Below are 20,503 nucleotides of genomic sequence, written 5' to 3' on the forward strand. Positions count from 1 at the left end.
ATTTTCCTTTTCTTTCAAAGGAGTACCTTGAACATTAACATTTTCCAGAATAGCAAAATTGTTTCTAGGACTTTTGCAAAGCTTTCTGAAAGGAGATCTTGAAGACGGCTCTGGCAGCCAATTAAGAAGGCATGCGTTGCTTACCTAGAGCAACCAAGAGTGAAGGGAGATTAAATCAAAGAAGTAGGAGAGATATGGCTTTGTCCTCTGTGAGCTTGCACTCTGATTAACGAACCGATGTCTTCTTTCCTTCTTCTTTCTCTGTGGTCTGCTCAAAGATTTAGCAAGATAGCACCCGATATATTCAGCCAGACCCATAATAGACCACCGGCTGTCTGAACATAAGTTCCATTCACCAGTATGCCCAGTGCTGTGCCCATTGCCAGTACATAGGGATGTTCAATTAGTATTTGGTGAAAGAAGGAATATATTCTGGCAGTTCTTTCTGGGATCTATATATTGATGAATTATATATTGGGCCAGATAAACTCTGATCAAGGAATCGGTACCCAACTTTAGTAGATTGGGATCTTCCAATGCACAGAGCTAATATTCTAGTGGAGGAGCCAGACAATGAAGACACAGGTAACCAAGTGAATAAACAGAGTAATTACAACTAGCGATAAGGGCTACCAAAGACCTAAACGGGGTGAATGATCAGAACTAAGGGATTGGAGAAACCAAAACCTAGAAAAATGTAAAAACTCAGTGGTACAGAAGGAATTGATACAGAAGGCTTAATTTACTCCAGAAGTTAACATATCCAAAGAAAACCTTCAGCTGATTGCAGCATTTCTTAGTGTAAATAGGTTTGCAGAGTTCTTACCATACTGACCATATGTGTTTCTACTTTGTAGAATTTTGCTTTAACACATCAGTTAATGCCGAGGCCAAGGGTTAGCTCTCTGCTTCACTTCCCTTCTCCAGGCTGCAACTTCTGTCCCAGAGCCAGGCAGCTGCCTCCCCAAACGTATGATGCCGGTCACATAGGAAACCAGGTGACCAAAAGAAGGTAGATCAGCACAAATTTATCATCAAAGCTGAAAGAAAGAAAGAACCTCAGAGTGAATGCTCTGTTGACGGTGGGTCAGAAGTGTTATCTTTGTATCTCAAGGACAGAACATTTAGTAAGATTTGGGTACAAAGTACACATCACCCTCCAGGCATGCTGAACTATGTCAACCAGAAAACTGTTCCTTAGGGTTTACAATTTCCTCTTTTTCCTAAATTAAAAAATGCTAATGTGAACTCTTGACTCTCAACAACACGTGTTATTATTGTATATAGGGCAAAGAGTAAATAAGACACTCGCCTAATGACATAACAGTTCATTTTAACTCAGCAAGCTGGAAGTAATTTTAGCTTATTTTCTATTCTCCCTGCTTCTTTATGGAAATAGGCCACAATCATTTTTATTCTACCATTCTTCATAACCTTATAGCATGCTTCCTGTTGATGCTATTAAGAGCTGTTTTTAAAGACCCTTGAGGGATATCTTTTAATATATTCATTTAAAAATAATCACTCATCTATAGTACCCCCTTAGAATGTCTGAGGGTTTGGAAATATAGAAACTTCTTAATGAGATATGCTTAATGGTCTATGCAGAGTATAGCAATGTTTACACCTAGTTCAGTTAATGTAAATTATATTTAACTAGTCACTCTGGAAGAGTAGTAGATGTTTTAGAGTAGATTCAATACCTAAAACCCACCATTTGGCTTTTATATATAATATTTATAGATAAAATTCTATGAGTAGTATTTATAGACTTAAATGTTTGCAGTAACATAAAAAATTGTTAGGGACTTTTATAATGTGAAGAATGTGTCTTTTTGGGGCATAAAAATATACATGTGAGACAGATCACTTGTATTAAAATTCTTTATAAACTTTAAAGTAGTATACAAATGTAATTCATTATTGTTCTTTTTAACACTTGTGACATGCAGGACTTCTGGGCTGAACAGCAGTCTGTAACTGTGTGTTTTAATGCTCAGTATGTTCCTGTTTCAAGTGAAATTTCCTTTTTCATATAACTCTTTTTTTTAATGTTTATTTATTTTTTGAGAGAGAAAGAGTGTGAGCAGGGGAGAGAGAGAGAGTCCCAAGCAGGCTCTGAGCTGTCAGCACAGAGCCCGATATAGGGCTTGAACTCATGAACTGTGAGATCATGACCTGAGCCGAAGTCAGATGCTTAACTGACTGAGCCACCCAGGCACCCCCTTCACATGCAACTCTTATGTTAGAGACACCCTGAGTTCCTTAACTTGGTTCCTTTACACTACACTTGACTTTTGAACCCCCAGTCCATACTTGTGCCACTAGAAGCATGCTTTGCACATTGCTTTAGAAGGAGGTGCAATTTCTAGGAAGGAACCTCAGCCTACATCACATCTGCAGTCTAGATGATGGCTCAGAACCCAGTCCTTCCCGTGCATGAGAAAAAGACTGAGCAGTCACTCATTGCTGGTCTTATGTGGCTCCTTTTATGGTCCTCTGACATGTCCACTTTTCTAGAACCTCTCTGCCATGACGCTCTCTTTGCTCTTTGCATGATACTTCCTTTGTTGCTTTGGTATGTTCTGCAGGCTGGTTCTTTTTTCATAGTTATTCCAGCTGCCTGCGGTTTTCGTCCGACAGCCCTGAGTATTGGTTGTTCTCTCTGTTCCTTCCTAGCCTCCCAACACCACGTTCTCTACACTTCAGCCTCTTCCCCCCACCCCCCACAGCCACAGGAAACTACAAACAAGAATGTGTGTCCTGGTGGTACCCCTCTGCTGATTCCCCACTGCCCTCTTCGCTGAGGGAAATTGCTGTTTTCCACAGCACTCTAGAGTTGCCAGCTGCATCTTTGTTCTTCTCCTTTCACAGAAAGCTCACGTGGAGTGGGTGCCGAGGGAGGCGGAAGGGCTTGGGGGGAGCCTCAGCCCTTTCTCTCGGCGCTCACCCAGAGAAATGCTTCATTGTCCACATCAAGGACCAGACCATGGGAAACAGACTCCCCGACAGTCACCATGGGCTACACAAATATTACTTCCATTTAGCCTGACCTTTCATTGTGCTCGAAAATGACTGAAAATACTTAAATCGTGTACAGTATTTTTCTGGAAACAAAAATTAATGGCGTTCTTTCAAGAAACCACACTTGAACTTTTGCCCTTTTCTTCCTTTTTGACTCATTATATCCAATTCAAGGTTTCCTTTTAGTATGCATTTTCCTTTTGTGAGAAATAGCTAATTTCTCTACTGATAAAATTATGAATTGTAGAAGCAATGTAATTGTTAAAAATAAGGATACCTCATTTGGCCTTATAATATTTAGCTCTGGGAATTGAGTCTTCTGAACATTTTTTAAGTGCTTACTGTGTAAGCCAGACTGACTTTCTAATTCTATAACTGCTCTAATGTATTAACTCAATTAATTCTCAAAACGGTCCTATAGTATTGTCATTTGTCTATATTTGATGACATAGACACTGAGGCACAGTGAAGGTAGGTTGCTCAGGTTCCCATAATTAATGGTGGACAGGGCCTGGGCTTGAACCTAAGTGGTCTCACTTCAGCGTCCACGTTCTCAGTCACTGAAAAAACTACCTGAGTGACCCGACTGTGTCATGTAACCTTGGGGAGCGTAAGTTTCCTCATCTCTGAAGTGGGAATAATAACACCTACCTTACTCAGTTGTGGGGAGGATCAAATAAAATAGCTATTTGAAAGGGCTTTGTACATTGTGAAGATCTACAACATGACGTTTAAGTTTGGGCCAACTGTTGATATTTTCTATTAGTTGTGTGGGTCTTATTATTGACTTTGGCCCTTGCTCCTTGGATATACTGCTGGTTCAGATGAAAAACTGCGTGTTTTTCTTGAGGTTTCCTGGAAATTTCAGGAAAACCTCAAATTTCACAATGAAAATGATTTTTTTTCTTCCAAAATGGTGGCATTTGGGAATATTTAGAGCATAGGCCAACTCAGCCTAGCACTTTTAATATGCCAGGGAATTTCAGTGACACTTGTTCCCTGTAACTCTCCCTGATTAATGTAGCCCCTAACACCCCTTCCTTTTTTTTCCCCCTAAAATGGGGGGGGGGGGAATCAATTTTCTTTCAAGTCTTTGTTCACCATGTACTGATGACTTATCACTAAGTGTCCTTGAGTGTGTAATACAGGGTCTGGGACCTTGTCTCTTACTGCTAGCATGGGCCCACGAAACAGAAGAGATGTTGGACAAGGTTTAGGTCAGTGGAAATCAAGTGCAACGGATGAGGATTTAGAAAAGCTATGCTCCCCACCACTACCCCCGCCCCCCGCCGTCCCACCTCCCCTCAAAAAAAGCTTCAAAATGTAGGACAGAGAAGCAGAGCTAGACCCCAGAGAGATGTGATGGGTGGTGCTGGAAGAGGAGGACCAGGGAACAAAAAGGAAGAGGAGATTGGGAATGACAAGCCTATTGGAGATGGGGTTTCCTTGCCACTGTTCTAGGGAAGTGGGAAGCTTCCTCTTCCTTCTGATGTTGGGCCTGCCTTCCCTGCTGTCAGCCTCCTGAATTTTCAGGTCTCACAGTTCTCTCACAAATTAGAATGTTGGGATCTGAATTCTTACTGTCCCTTGCGGAGAATGAATAGCCCAAGGGCCTGACTTTTTGTGATTCTCTGAAGCTTTTATGCATCCTAGATATTGAGTTATTCCTGTTTTGGTTTGATTTTGGTGGGACTGGTGTTGCATACCGAGGGTCACTTTGTTTTAAGGGGTCTTCCAGGCAGGATTCATGATCGTAATGAGTTATTTTTTCCTCTTTTCTGGATAAGAACAATATCTCTGTCATTCAGTCTCCAAATATAGCAAGCAGTTATGATAGAAGAATATCCTTCTGTTAGGAAAGAAGTTGGCAGCCTCAGTGATGTGAAAATGTCCAATTTAGAAAACACGTTTAGAAAGAAAAGCTGCTTTAAGTCCTTTTTGGAATCAGGTGGAATAAAAAGGAATAAATAAAAAACTTAAAAGAATGTGTGTGGTCTGACAGCACATTCCACTTCCTCTCTTTAGTCTTACAGGTACTTGTTGATTTTGCCTGAATTTAAGATGTTATTTCTATCATTTCATTAAAATGTCAGACTGAAAACTGGTTCTGGCATCTAATTGGGAGCATAACTTGGATGATAGATTTTTTAGCTGATGCATGTAATCAGAGCACTACAAGAATGTTGCCAGGGACTGTCTAGAATCTCTTTACGAATGTTGTTAAGTTTATAAAAAGACTATTTAACCAGGGAAAGAGAAAAAGGCATCAAATCCCAAAGAAAGAGTCAAAATGAAATGTATAAGTTAATCATGGCTAGAGGTGTATATATAGGGAACTTCTAGTATAAAATCATCTAATTGATTAAAGTGTCTATAGTTAACATTCATCAGAATTATAGATATAAGCACATCTATCCCATTTGACCAACCCAAGTGTACCTACAATTTCTTTTCATGAAGTGCTGAACTGACCAAAAAACTTGATGTGCAGGTAACTCAAGTAAATTAAATTGTGTGAGTCCCTTTGCAGAGGGTAGTTTGGCAATATGTGTTTTTTTAAACCTTTACTTAATTTTTTTTTATTTTAAGTAAACTTTATGCCACACGTGGGCTCAAACTCACCACCCTGAGGTCAAGAGTCGTGGGCTCTCCTGACTGAGCCAGCCAGACTCCCCTTTTAGTCCTTTAAAATGTGTTCACTGTTTCATCACAGAAATTTTATCTCTAGGAATTGACGCTGAGGAGGTAACTAAGGATATGTGCAAAGGTTTTAGCCACAAAGATGTTAATCACATCATTGTTTATAATAGGGTAAATAAGAAATTGCTTACGTGTACAAAACAGATTAGTTAAAACTATTATGCTGTATAGTCAGAGTGAAATACTATTCAGCTACTATAGATGATATTGTAGATAAATGTTGATAATGAGAAGATGTTCATTCTATATTGTTAAGTGATAAAATCATGTTCTAAAAAAATAAGTATGCCCAGGGTGATGACATTTTTGTTAATGTATGGATGTATTCTTAGAAAATGACCCAGAAATATATTTAAGGGTTAAGTGGTTCTCTGGGTGGTATGATCATGGGCATTTAAAATGTTCTTCTTTTGTGTTTATCTGGGTCTTTAATTTTCCTAAACATACACTGCTTTTATAACAAGAAAGAACCAACAAAGTTTATTTTTAATTGAAGAAAGGAAAGTATGTGAGCCAAACCATATGAAAATGACTGATTGTGGATAACTAGAGACCTCATGTGATGTGTTTCAGCTGAATTTATTTGTAAACACATTTCAGCTGAATATGTGTGCCGTGATTTGAGAAGAGCAATTGCTGTTTCATACACCTGATTTAGCAGAGATTATGAGCTTTTTTCTGAATCTCTGCAAAATGAAGGAACTCAACTTATTAGACCAACTCCGGGGTTTCTTCCTATCCAAACCCCAGGTCTACACTTTCTAGGTTTACGCAGAGAAACTGCTGAGTTGGGAACTCCCTGCATTTCTCTTATTTATAAGTTGTCAAGTGATGAAAGTATATTAGTAAGGATTCATCTTATTATTTGTAGTACACAAATTAACCCACTCTACAAGTTTCTCCCTGTTGTCTATTTTCTGCTCTTTTGAAGGGAGACCTTCAAAAGATCTAGTTTTTCCATCACCTGTTGATTACCCTAGTTTTGAACTTTTGCCGAAAGCTTATGGTGAAGGTCACACAGCCGAGAACCACTCCGTGTTCCAGGGAAACTTTGGCAGTAGATGGGAAGCAGTTGAAGCAGACAGTGGCAAAGAACTCACTTCCATTAGAAAATAAAATTTCCACTAGCTGTTAAACCCTGATGACCTCTCAGCCTCTTCCTTTGGTATCATGGAGACCTCTGTCTGTCCACGCTTCCTGGGCCCAGCTTAGTTCAGGGATGGGTGATATCATACATTTTCACTCATTTATCACTCTTGGCAGATGTCATGGTATTACAGTCAATTTTCAGGGGCGCCTGGGTGGCTCAGTCAGTTGAGCATCCAACTGTTGATATCAGCCCAGGTCATGATCTCATTGGTTTGTGGGATCGACCCCTGTGTTGGGCTCTTCAGTGACAGCACGGAGCCTGCTTGGGATTCTCTCTCTCTCTCTTTCTCTCTCTCTCTCTCTTTCTCTTTCTCTCTCTCTCTGCCCCTCCCCAGCTCACAAGTGTGCTTCCTCTCTCTCAAAATAAATAAACAAACTTTAAGAGTATAGTTTCAATACGAGTTCACAATAAACATAGAGGTAAATTACAGTACGCATCTGGCGGGCAAGCTTCTTCATTCTGTATCTTCTGAAATGGGCGTTAGTGGAAAGAGTGTTGTGCCATGGGGTAGGGAACCTGTGTTTTGAATCTGGCTCTGGCATGAGCTTGTAAAACATTAGAGAGATGACCCAGTCTCTTTAGGTCCAAGGTTTTCTCTGTACAGTGAGTGGGCTGAATTCAGTGGTTTTCAAGCTTTCTTTCAGCTCTGAGATTGTATGAAAATGATCTGCAAAGGCCATTTATTGTTGTCTACATAACTCAAGACTGAAGGCAAAGCTTCTGTTAACAATCCAGCCCTGTGACTCCCCTGCCTCTTATCTCTCTTGGTGTAATAAACCATTGTTTTCTTGTTTATCTTCCTTTTCTCATGCCACACTACATGATTTCAGGGAGAATCTCATTTTGGCATTCTCCATATCCTCTAATGTATGATATGTCTTTGTGACTAGTGAAAAAAATTCTTAAAAGCAGCTACTTTCATTATTCTCCAGTTTTAAAAGCTATCCCCTGAGAACTAAATGTCAATTCAAACATTCCTACATTTGTTATCATTTCTAACCTAACCTATAGAAGTCTAAGACATAATTTGAAACAGAGAAATTCCTGCCTTGAGACAGTGGGCTCATAAATATGTAGTATGATTTACCCCTATAATTTAAGAAAAAAATTAGGATATTTGATATTTTTAGCAACATTTTTTCAGTATCTACATTGAATATGAAAAATTGTGCTGCTGCACGTGTGCCAATCTTGCATTTTTAATTGTAGATAGCACGTTTTAAAATTGAGCAACAATTTCAAATGAATCTACTATAAAAGAAAAATCAGGTTACTATAATGAAAGATTTACAAATCAAAGATTTTACTTGTGTGTTTTAGCTTGATGTCTCATTTGTAGACTCTGAAAAATGTAATAGCTCCTTAACCCTTGTATATAAGAGATCTGCTTTCTGCAGTAAGCACAGAAAACCCAACCTAAACAGGCCACAGAAGAAACTGGGAACTGCTCACTCAGTACCAGTTCTTTCTTTCTTCCTTAGTTACACACTGATTTGATTCAAGGAGGCAATGTGCCCAGCCAAAAGACTGCATTTCCCAGCCTGCTGCCCTTAGAGGTGGCCAATAAAGAAATCTTTAGACGGGACTTCGAGGAAACCTCTTCAGCAACAGTTGCCTGGGCTGTGCATTTCTTGACTCTGCTTCCTCTACGTTCCTCTGTGTTGGCTCTTCTCTGAGCTCCACATGTTCACAAGATGGCTAAGGCAGCTTTAGTCCCATCATCGTCTTCCTTCAGACCCAGCAGAGAGAAAGTCCAGTTTCCTAATAGCACAAACAAAGCTCCAGATTTGCTTCTCCTTGGCCTGATTGTCTGTTGGAGGTTGCAGCAAAGCCATGGCTGCGACACACAGAATGATGTGCTTTTGGGTTCATCCTGAGACATCTCTCCCCTGCCCCCAGCTTCCAGCCCAGTTCTGAAGGAGGCTTCACTGAGTCCTCCAAGCAAACTAGAGCTGCTGTGGGAATGGATAGATACTGGATGATCAGGGCACAAGTACCCACCCTACCGAGTTGGCCAGTTTCTTCTCTTGAGTTATTATAGCCTCTAGTAATGGGGCAAACTAATCATTTGGTTTGCAGAGTTACAGCAAACAACGATTTGGCCATTGTATTCATTTATGGTAGATGAGATTGAAGTCGCAAGGTCATACCATTAATCCAGATTAGATATCAAAATATATCTGTCTTTAACTTTCCAGATCAATGTCTTGCAATAAGCCATCTAACTTCTCTTTCTCATCACCACCCTCTATGTGGCCCTGTACAAGGGTAGAATCAAAGTTTAGCAAAAACTGTTTTTAAACCCCAAACAACTGTATTTTCTAGTATAGCTTGTCGACGCAGCAGAGGACATTGTTTCCGAACATAAAGTTGTATAACAAGTTAGAGCCAAATGGAATTTAAAATGACTTGTGATAAACCCTGAAAAAGTGGTACTTTGAAACAGTAATGTCAGCAAGCTGCCTATTATGTAACCATAATACCAGTGCTCTGAGTTTAGATGGAGGAGCTACAGGGCAATGACAAAAAATATTGCGGGCTTCTGTTTTGTATGAGTGAACATGCAGAAGTGATTTTGAAGTGATTTACTGCAGTTGCATGTTGGGACATGGTAGGCAGCAAGACAGATGATTATGGCCACAGTTCTGAAAATGTTCAGATGGCTTTCAATTAGCTTTGGGAAAGTCTGCTTCTTGCAGAAGCCAGTATTGATTTTTCAGAATGCCTCATAGCTGTTCAGCAGAAGGGCTGATCATGTCAATCCTTTGAAGTCACAGGAAATGTCATTGGAGAGTAGACTGCAGAAGCTTTCTTGCCGCGGCTGGGAGACTGGCTATCTGGGTTGAAGATAGTAGGAACAAGAGTACGGGTTCGGTTAGAGCGAGACCTGGGTCTGACTCCAGCCCTTTCACATGTACCAGTAGATCACGCCAGCTCTTGGAGCCTCGATTTCCTCGTTTGTAAAATGGAGGTACATCAGAATCTAATGAGAAAAGGCATGTAAAGCTTCTAGCAAGTGCCTCAGACCTATCTAAGTGTTTAGTAAGTGTTAACTATCGTTCTCTTTTCAGAGTTGACCCTTGAAAAGAGGGAGGAGTGTTGAATTTTTCACTCTTTTTTCTTGAGTTTCATTAAGTAACAACAACAACGACAAATGTGTGAGAGTACAGAAGTTGAGTTTGGGTTGACTCTACCTAGTGATGCTTTAAAAAAAATTTTTTTTAATGTTTATTTATTTACGAGAGAGGGAGAGAGAGCACAAGTTGGGGAGGGGCAGAGAGAGAGGGAGACAGAGGATCTGAAGTGGGCTCTGTACTGACAGCAGAGAGCTCGATGTGGGTCTCAAACTCACGAACCGTGAGATCATGACCTGAGCCAAAGTCGGATGCTTAACCGACTGAGCCACCCAGGCAGCCCTACTTGATGATGCTTTTGCTTTTTTTTTTTTTTTTTTGGTTTCGTTTTTGATGATGATGATGTGGAAAAATGGAGAGCTGATATTGGGGTGCTGTAGGTCCCCTAGAGTCCTGTCCTATACTTACTTGGGATGCAAGTGTGTTGAAAACAGCCTCTCTGGAAGGATGGTGTCACTGCATTACATGTAAGAATGGCAGCCATCTGCTGTGGGAGCAACAAGGATTCCAAGAAGTCAGTGAAATTTAAGGCTGCAGATGGCACCCTGTTGAAGACCCCTGACATTCTGTCTGTCTGTCATCTTAGACCTGCTAGTAACAGTGAACATCTGAAAATTCCAGGACCCAAGGATGAGAAACTGAAGCTTAGAAAGGAAAAGTGACTCAGAGGTCACATGAAGAGTCAGTGACATAGACAGGACCTAAAGCCAAGGTTTCTGATGCCCAGGTCAGGGGAAATAATGACTGTAGCTACTAGAGCCACTAACTCTGTTGGTTATCCTCAAAACCTCTCCTTCTGGTCTCCTGTTATTTGCCAGGCTTATCCAACCGCTGATGGACAGGAATTCATTCCCTTCTGCAAATTCAGTTTGTTAGAAGCTACCTGCCCCCTCCCCAAATGTCAACATCTATAGGTCTTCCTATTGTGGTCACTCTATTTCCCATGAATTGAATCCATATCTCTTGCCTAGAGGTCTAGGAGTAACCCCCTCCTAAGCTGTTGAGTCAGAGAAGGGCCAAAGGTCTCACTTTGAGTGCCCAGACTTCCTCCTAAGCCCCTCGTTTCCAGCTTGGTGCCTCAGACCACCCTCCATTACACGTGAAGCCTCTTGTTTCTTGGATGCAGTTTTTTCAGAGAATAAACCCGTGTCTCAAGGGCTGGGGAGGATGGTTGCTTGGCTGCTCTGAGTGGGGTGGATATGTCACCCTCCTGAGCCCTCTTGGGGTTCTTTGGGAGCCAGTTGGCTGGCTTCTCCTTTGTATGTATGTCTGTGGGCCCTGAGGTCTCAGTCTCCTCTGGGGAGTCAGTTGCCACTCTTCAGTTTGCCTTCCATCTTCCCAAATTGTGTCCCATCTTGGCCATTTGTGTCTCCTTGCCCATTTGTTGTTCCTTTTGGACTTTTACCATTTATATTTATTTCTCACCATCCTAGTAGGTTTTGGAAGGAAGCAGAGATCAGCATATCTATTAACCACCTTCTCCCAACCCCCCAGAATGTTTGTAGCCTCCCTTTTTGGTGTATTGTCCAAAATTTCATCTCTCTTAATAGAAGGATGGACTAACAGGAACCATTAGGTCTAACATGGACCTAAAGCCTGGTGAATAAGGATTGACCAGGGATGACTGCACTTAATTTTTTTTTTTTTTTTTTTTTTTTTAATGAGTGTTCCAGACCTTGGCCTTCAGCTACAGAGAGCGGGTTAAGGAAATCTCTCAATACTGATGTGTGAGGCGTTGCCCCCAGCAACAAACACACCATATGTTCAGTCACTACCAAGAACCTCCCAAAAAATAAATCTCAGGTTTTGTGTTATCACTAAAAATTAACCTCACAGCATGGTTCACAATCATGTTTATGAAAGTGTTTTGAAAATGAAATGCACCACTATGAAATCAATGGATGGAAATCAATGAGAACTCTGAGAGAGAGGCGGATTTGTATATTTCTTCTGTAGCTGAGTGCTTGCTGGGAGGAAGTGCCAAACAACTCTCTCAGTGTTTTGTGTTTTTAGAGGCACTAACCAGCAATAGAAAGCCTTCCCACAAGTGTGCACATATCAGGGATGCAGGGGAACAAATATGTGCTAAGTGAATACACTTAACGTATGGTAGTGGATTTTTGTGACTGAAGCAACATGTTTGCAGTAAAAACATTTGAAGGCAAGACACTTTTCAAAATCCTGAGAAGTTAAAATTAAATGAGTGGCACATATTTTATTTTGCCAAGGACTAAAATTTTCCATTAAAAAATAAATATATTAGCCTTTCAGTAACTTTTCTCCAACATCTGATGTATTTTGGTTAATACTACTTTATTCCTGGTGCTCTGACATGCATAATTGTTACCAAAGGGACTCACTAATACTGTATTCAGAATTGATGACTGATTTACATAGCCTTAAACTGAAAGGTGAGGCATAAAAATTTTTGCATTTACCCTTCCCCCATTCCTCCAGTGGGAGATTATAAATTGAGCCTTTGCTTTAATACCACTCCAGTTCAGCCTTGTAAAAACATAGCTAACAATAATGTAGACTTTAGTGTGAAGTAGCCCTGTGGACTGCATCCAGGATGTACTGGATTCTAGAAATACCTAAAGAGCTTGGTTATAAATCCCTGCCCCTTGACATTGTTCTTTAAGAGGGTAAATCTAGTTCAGTATTGTTCAATTAATGGTTGCTTTCTATTACCTTTTAATGGATTCTGAGAATGTTGTCCTATCTCTTCTCCAGTGTATTTGGCTACCTTTCTGGTTTGGGTAGTTTCCCATTTCAGTGTACATCTCAAGTGTTAAGTGTATGTTCTTTTTTTTTTTTTTAATTTTTTGAACGTTTATTCATTTTTGAGAGACAGAGAAAGAGCACAAGCGGGGGAGGGGCAAAGAGCGAGGGAGACACAGAATCTGAAGCAGGCTCCAGATTCTGAGTTGTTAGCCCAGAGCCTGACGTGGGGCTCAAACCCACGAATCATGAGATAATGACTTGAACTGAAGTCGAATTGCTTAACCAACTGAGCCACCCAGGCGCCCCTATGTGTATGTTCTTGAAGAAAGAACCAGAGACTAATGTGTTTCTGTGTCCCCCCTCTTGGCGTTTTGTTAGTGCCTAGCTGATGAGACAACGCCTCATGGTTTATAACCAAAAGAGAAGCATGCTGCATTTGTATTCAGAGTTTGTTTTCTTGTGTGAGCAAAACTGCCGATTTAAGGACAATAGAAAAGGGCATACACTTAAAGACATAAAATGAGTTTTGCATGCTCTCTATAAAATGCAAAACGTTTTGGTTTTGAAGCTGCTGTATAACCAGCAGAAGCTAAAACAACAAGTAAAGGCAAACAAGCAGTGTTTCTCTTAAACATCATTCCAAATAACTGGTTTAACTAGTTTTCCCCCACTCTATTGATCAGTTGCTCTGGCCTCATACAGATGCAGCTATGGAATGCTCTTGTGAACCTGCTGCCCTTTTTTTTTTTTTAAACCCTTGGCTTTAGAATAGCTGGATTTAATGGCAGGGGGCCTCAGCCTCTGTTCCTGAAGGCTGTTTTCCTCCCACTCCCTTGGAGAGGGAAGCATGATTAATTTCTCCCCTTCCCTTTTGATTATAGGAAAAATCGGGTACAACGTTACTCAGTGCCAGCACACCTGAATTCAGGGGGCAGCTCCCCAGACAATTGCTCTCTTGTTCCTTAGTCTCATGGGCCTGGGGAGCAGAGAGGGCGAAAGGGTAATGAATTCCTCTAGGTGGTGATAAGAGCTACATTCCAAGAGGATTAACAGCACAAAAAGCCAGCTTCTAGGAGGAAAAAAAACTGAAAAAGCGGGGGAGGGGGAACACCCACATTGACACACAAACATAGGGGCACAGTGAGCTCTTTCGTGTGTGCTCAAAGCCACATTCCAATTTTAGCTGTCAGAAAACGAAGCTACTTTGACGAGAGCATCTACAGGTTGTACATGGCAGAGATGGTCTTTAAAAAGGCTTGGGATCATACTTGGTTTGCAGAAGGGGACTGTGGTCATATCCTCTGCTTTACCATAAGAATTACATCCAGCTACCATCAAGTACCTTCTTAATCATAAACATTTTCAAAATACCTTGATTTCAGATTTTTCAACCTAGAGGAGCAGAGAAGAGGGGAAGAAGAAGTCCATGTAATTTGTTAACCACATCTGAGAATGGTTCTGCAAATGGAAATTTGGCCCCATTTAAACTTTGCTCAAACAGCATGATCACTGCATTGAAATGTGGGATCTTGCTTGTGCAACTCAAGTGGAGGCCCCTTGTATGTGTTTCAATGGATATATTTGGTGAAACGTAAAGGCAGTATCATTCCTGTGTGCTAATCAAGGGCCAGAACCAACCCACACACATCTGCCTAGCGATTCCTCACTGCTGTTATGAAAATAAACCTCTCATTTTTTTATAGGAAGTCACTACCCCCAAAGGAGAAAATGAGAGCATGTGGATGTAGTCCCTGATTTTCTCACTTCTAACCCTTAACCACCCCACACCCCAGTTGCTGCAATCCCCCAAATGTTCAAAATTTAAATCTAAACACTCCTTGTCTTGTCATATCCCCTCTTGCACACACACACAATCTTAGTTTAGTTTATCTGCCAAAAAATAATTCTGAAGGTGTTTCCTAATCAGACACATTTCTTGAAAAATAAACATATAATCAATTCTTATTGAAGCAGTGACTTTTACAAGTACTGTGCTGTAACCATAAATACATCACACCATTGTAGGAAACTACAGCTTTTACATTTTCTTGTCTGAACTCTGCTCCTCTTTTTAGTGAGAAGAGAACACTCCATAAATATCCAAGTGGACCTTGGGTAAAGATGCTCAATCCACATTTTGCATGGCAGAGTCCATTGGAAATCTACCCTCTTGATGTCAGTACAGGCTTAATGAAGTTAAACATTTGCCTAGTGAATTTGTTTTTGAGAGGAGTTACTTCAGGAAGGCATGTTGGAACAGATCTAAGCTTAGCTAACCATGAGTAATTCTTTGCCTATGTCCATAATTTTAACAATGTGAATCATTAGCTCAGACCCTCTCTTTATCCCAAAGAAGAAAAAATGCATTGGCCAAGACCATGAATTTTAGTGAAGGCTCTTTGTTCTTAGTAGAAAAGAATGTTGATGTTCCTCACCTTTGTACGATGAGATGACTTTAGCGTTAGCCTCATGACCCTAGAAATGGAGCCTCAGGTGTTACACAGTGTAACCAGCCCTAGTAAAGAGCCACATTGGGCAGTTTCCATCTTGCCTATGCACTTTGGTCACATGCCTCTGGAGTCCTCACCAAAGTGATGCCAAGGATTCTTGTTACTATCCCTTCTTCCCATTTTGAGGGGTAGTTTGTGGAAAATATAAGTGGCTTTAACTGTAGATAGGTTTTAAAGTGCTTTCTGGGATACACAAGAAAATGCTTTTCAATTGAGTTTGTTAGTCATTTGCTGTGACCAAACAAACCAGATTTTAGCAACAAAGGCACTACCTTTCACGTCTTGCCAGGGTTGTGTTTTGTAGCTAAACATGACATTTAGGAAATGTCAACTCTGAATGACTTTTTAAAAAATTGTAGTAAAGTATATGGTTGGATATACGTACAATCCCTGACTTACAAGAACTTGACAAACAAGTTTCCAGTAGACATAAAAGGCTGCCCTTCTTCCCTCTCTCCCCTTTCAGGATCCCTTTCATTTCTCCTCTTTGCCCTACTACCCACCTTCCTCCTGTCCCCCCTCAGTGCCAGGCCATTTCAACACTGCTATGGAGACTGCCTGTGGAAAAACTTGGCTCTTCTGGAAAAAGCTTGGTTTCTATAGAAAAAAAGTGGAAGAAGAAGCTATATACAGTAGGCACAACTGGGCCTGGCCCCAGAGATAGCTCTTGGGGAGGACCAGGTGGATTCACCAATATTTTCTTTAATGTGGCATGATTCCTTTTAATTTCATTTACTTCTATTCATCTTGACTTAAAAGTATCCTTTTTTTTTTTTTTTTTTTTTTTTTTACGATCTAGATGTTTTTGAGAGAGTTGAGGAAAACCACCTTTGTTCATTTATATGTTCATGTGGATTGGGTCAGGCTATAGTGACCCCACATACAGACACACAACCCTTGTGTATGTTTAGTGCTTTCTGTCTCACTGTTTACAAAAGGTTTCCACACACACATTTGTTCTTCAGCTGCTTTACAAATGGTGAGACAGACTCAGAGAACTTGAAATATTTGAGCTGCTAGAAGCAGAACTAAAAACTGCAAATTTAAATTCTGAATTTAGTTCTCCTTCCATTCCATATTCCATTGTGTGTGTCAATATTTTTATGCATGTATGTGTTTTGTATATGCACACATGTGCACACATCTCTGCCTTTTTAAATAGTGAAGCAAACCCATGGGCAGATGATTAAGAAACAATACAATGCAGAGAATCTCAACATCTCTCATCTTGATATGCTGCTGTTTTATAAGATCCTTATACCTGGATGGTGAAAATTAGATAACTGGGCTTTATTTCAAGAGCTTTAGAGATTTGAGAGTATTGTGTGTGCCTAGAAAACATACTTAAAAACCTGAATGTTAAGGTTTTACAACTTGACTAAGAAATAGCTATGTAACCATTAATTAAAAAATTCATAACATTCATGAAATATATTTTTATTAACAGGCCTAATCCCAACACTCATAGTATTTTTCCATCTGTGGTTTTGAATTCCTTATATACAGTAAGTCATTCCACTCTTGGTTAATGGGTATTACTTGTATCTACAGAGTGTATTTGAATTCCATACCAGGAAGCCAGGTTCATTAGATATTTTCATGTGTTAACCTTCTGATCAGGGTTTAAATAACAGAGTTCTGAAACTGAAAATGATGAAACATGCAGAAAAGCACATTTTACAGGTCTATTTATAGTCATAATAATGAGAGTTCTAAACAGATTGTTTCGCTGGCAATGAACATACAATGGGGACATCATAAGAGATGAACTAGTGCCATTTTCTGAGATAGAAAATTCTCACATTTTACATAAAGCCAGAAGTAAAAATGGTTTCCAAGAAAAAACATGTGTTAAGAATTATAAGTGTTTAGCTTAGAAGGAGGGAAAAAAATTGGGTTATCACAAACATTGCTTTTTTTCCTCCCAAAGTATAGAAACAGTTTCCATTCTCTAACTCCATGATGTCATACTCTGAATAAGAAATGGTGAAGGAAATGGAATTATGCAAATGAATGATAAACTTGTTATCAATCAGATTTAATAGGAAATGAAAATCTGAAGAGTGTGGTAAATAGCTAATAAAGCCTTAAGGATCATGCGATTATTATTTGTTAGAATCTTGTTTATGATTAAAATTATGTAAACTTCTACCTAAATGTTTTTTTCAAACTATAGCAATTGTCCTCCAGCATTCTTCATAGATGTTGAATTTTTGTTTCACTGATTTTTATTTTATGGCCAGGTTTTTGAGGACATATATCTACCCCTCTCATCTGCCTCACCAGGATAGTTTACCCCTATTCCTGCTGGTCCTCCCAATGGCAGTATCTATAGAATTATGCCTGGACTCTGCTGCAGTCTTTAGCATTGCTGGCCAAGTGAGACCACTGAGAAATGAAGCCAAACCCAATGTCATGAAAAGACTTCTTCCTGTCTGAACCTGGCAGAAGTTTATAGGCTGTAAATCTCAGCTCACCCTCTCACTTTCTTTGGAGGCAGGTAGGCATCTATAGAGACCAGCAACTTCTGCCTTTTGAAAGCTACTATGTAACTGATGTGATTTTTTTATTATTAAATACCTCTTTTCTTAGTTTAAACATGATTTTAAAAGCCTACCCAGACCAAATTATTTTTTCCGTACTTTAATACATCTTGGCTAAATTTTAAAGCACAGGTTGTATTTTATATACAGTGACTAGAGTTTCAGTCCATTTACATGCAAGTAGACCATCATAATGTTAACTGTGAACTAACATTGGGTTTAAAGTCTTCGTAGTTAATTTTAGAGCAGTGGTATATATGCAGGAGCAGTACCTGTCTCAGAGTGCATGGCAGACATCATGTTTGAGAGATGACAAGGATAATCAGTTTGACTTCATAGCTGAAGGCACCCAGGCACACAGAGCCAGGGAGAGACTTACTTAACCACTGAGACAAGGAAACTGCCCTCATGTCAAGCAGCTAATGTCTTGTCACTTGCCAAACATTCCTGCTACAGATTCATGTTCTGAAATCTTCATGAACCAACTAGACTAACAAACTGTGTGGTCTGGATTAAATAATATCTGCCGAAAAAGAAAGAAGTGAAGTTAGCCAGAAGGCCAGATGGCAGCTGTATTTTCTGCAGAACTCCATTTGGAAAGTAAGCTTTATGTAATTTTTGGTCATTTCTTCCCATCTTAGGAGAGACTGTTTTCAGAATAAGTCACACAGGTTTCAAAAGATGAACTGCATGGACATAGACACATCATATAACCTGTCCACAGGATTATAGCTATTTGACAAAAAAGCTTGGTTTCTTTTCTTTCCAGCATTGTTATCTGTTCTATCCTCTATCCTTTTTTATTATTCAGCTGTCTGAATTACCCCAGAGTAAACTCCATAGCTTAGAATAATGTGGAGTTCACATATAGGAATAAACGTGGCTGAAAAGGTCATGAACTTATTACTAGTCTTCACTTTGTGGTTGACTGGATTGTTCAGTTGTGTGTGGGAAACCAGTTGTTGTCAACTACATACACACAAACATGATGTTTCCTTTTTCTTCAAGGCCAAGTGCCATTTCTCAATTGCATCTTCCAGCAAACTTAGTAAGTAGTACCTTGGACTCATGAAAATTTAGTCCGTGTTCCATGTTTCAGCATTTTACTTTGAGGTTACGGGGTGAGCCTCAAGCATTTAAATAGGAACAGAGACACATCAATTCACACTGGGAGGGGCGCCTGGGTGGCTCAGTCGGTTGAGCGTCCGACTTTGGCTCAGGTCGTGATCTCACGGTTTGTGAGTTCGAGCCCTGCGTCGGGCTCTGTGCTGACAGGTCAGAGCCTGGAGCCTGCTTCTGCTTCTGTGTCTCCCTCTCTCTCTGCCCCTAACCCACTCACATTCTGTCTCTGTCAAAAATAAATAAACATTAAAAAAATTTTTAATTCACACTGGGATTACTTACCATAGCAAATCAAGATAGAGGAAAATTTCCAGAAATCAAGTAAGATTGTTCATTTTCCAAATGGTGGGATCATCTCTAGACATATTTGGTTTCTTCTCTTTCTTCCTTCATATCTTATTGGTTATGAAGGTTTGATCATATTCTTTCTAATTGACTATTTGTTTCATACTTTCTTTTCCCTTATCTCCTTCATCACTCTAGCCAGACTTTCATGGTCTCATTCTAGACTCTTCAGAGCTGCTCTAACCAAATGCAAATATTGTTCCATCTGATATGCCTCCTAACCCCAGTCTGATCTTCATAAAAGATCTTTAAAGCATCCAGAAGTTCCATATTTTGTTCTTACAGGGAATCAGATGCTGATATATCTGCCTAGATTTCATGGCCCAGAGCCACCTTCTCACTTCTCTCTCTCTTCCAATAACCAACTTCATTTCCTGCTCCTTCACATTATGTGGTTCTGAAGCCAGTGTCTGATGAAAGCCAACCTCTATCCCATTTCTGTGATGTCTGGTCTTGGAATAAAGTGTTCCAAGATAAGTCTCACTTGGAATATCCTTCCCTTTTTCCTTCTAGATCAATAAACATCCTATTCATCCACTTTCTCCTTCCAAGTCAGTTCAACACATTCTTCCTGAGGATGCACCATTAAATAGAAATTGTCCTTACTACGCATGGTGAGGAGTGCAAAGCTGTGTGAAACAGGGTCCCTGCTGTGCTGCCTGAATCTGTCTGGACTGCTCCAGACCTCCAGATTCTTCTTCTCCAGACTTGTGTAGTACTTCAAGTCTAGACCGGTAGGCTACAGAGTGGACTGCTCAAAATAATCCACTGGTGTGCAGGAAGAAAGTACTGGAACTTAACATTTACATTTTTTCACCTCATTTCAAATTTCTATCTTAGAGTATTTTTATAAAGTATATATTAGTACAAAGGTACATGGTTAACGTTTACAAATAAATAGTATACACATGTTAGATGTCCATGTGCAAGCATTTTTACTAATGGAGTGAATGATCGAAAAATATAGATTGTTATAAGCCAATATAGATTGGCTTATTCGGTTAAGCATCCAACTCTTAATTCCAGCTGAGGTCATGATCTCACTGTCATGAGATCGAGCCCCACATTGGGCTACATACTGGGCATGGAGCCTGCTTAAAATTCTATCTCTCTCTCTCTCTCTCTCTCAAAAAAAAAAAATAGAGGCTCAAATTCAGAACTTTCTTTGGGGTTTTAGGAGGTCGGCAAACTGGCCCACCCAGGTCCATTTATTCTCTCATTCAAAAACTATTTGCTAATCCCCTAGAGTGT

At 40.0% G+C, this 20,503-nt stretch overlaps 1 protein-coding gene across 4 annotated transcripts in view; it reads left to right on the forward strand.

The window, feature by feature from the left end:
* SPATS2L (spermatogenesis associated serine rich 2 like) overlaps window positions 1–20,503 on the forward strand; it is a 165,009-nt gene that overhangs the window by 31,682 nt on the left and 112,824 nt on the right. The window lies entirely within an intron of this gene.

This window comes from Panthera tigris, chromosome C1 (assembly GCF_018350195.1).
Source record: "Panthera tigris isolate Pti1 chromosome C1, P.tigris_Pti1_mat1.1, whole genome shotgun sequence".
Taxonomy (NCBI): Eukaryota; Metazoa; Chordata; class Mammalia; order Carnivora; family Felidae; genus Panthera; species Panthera tigris.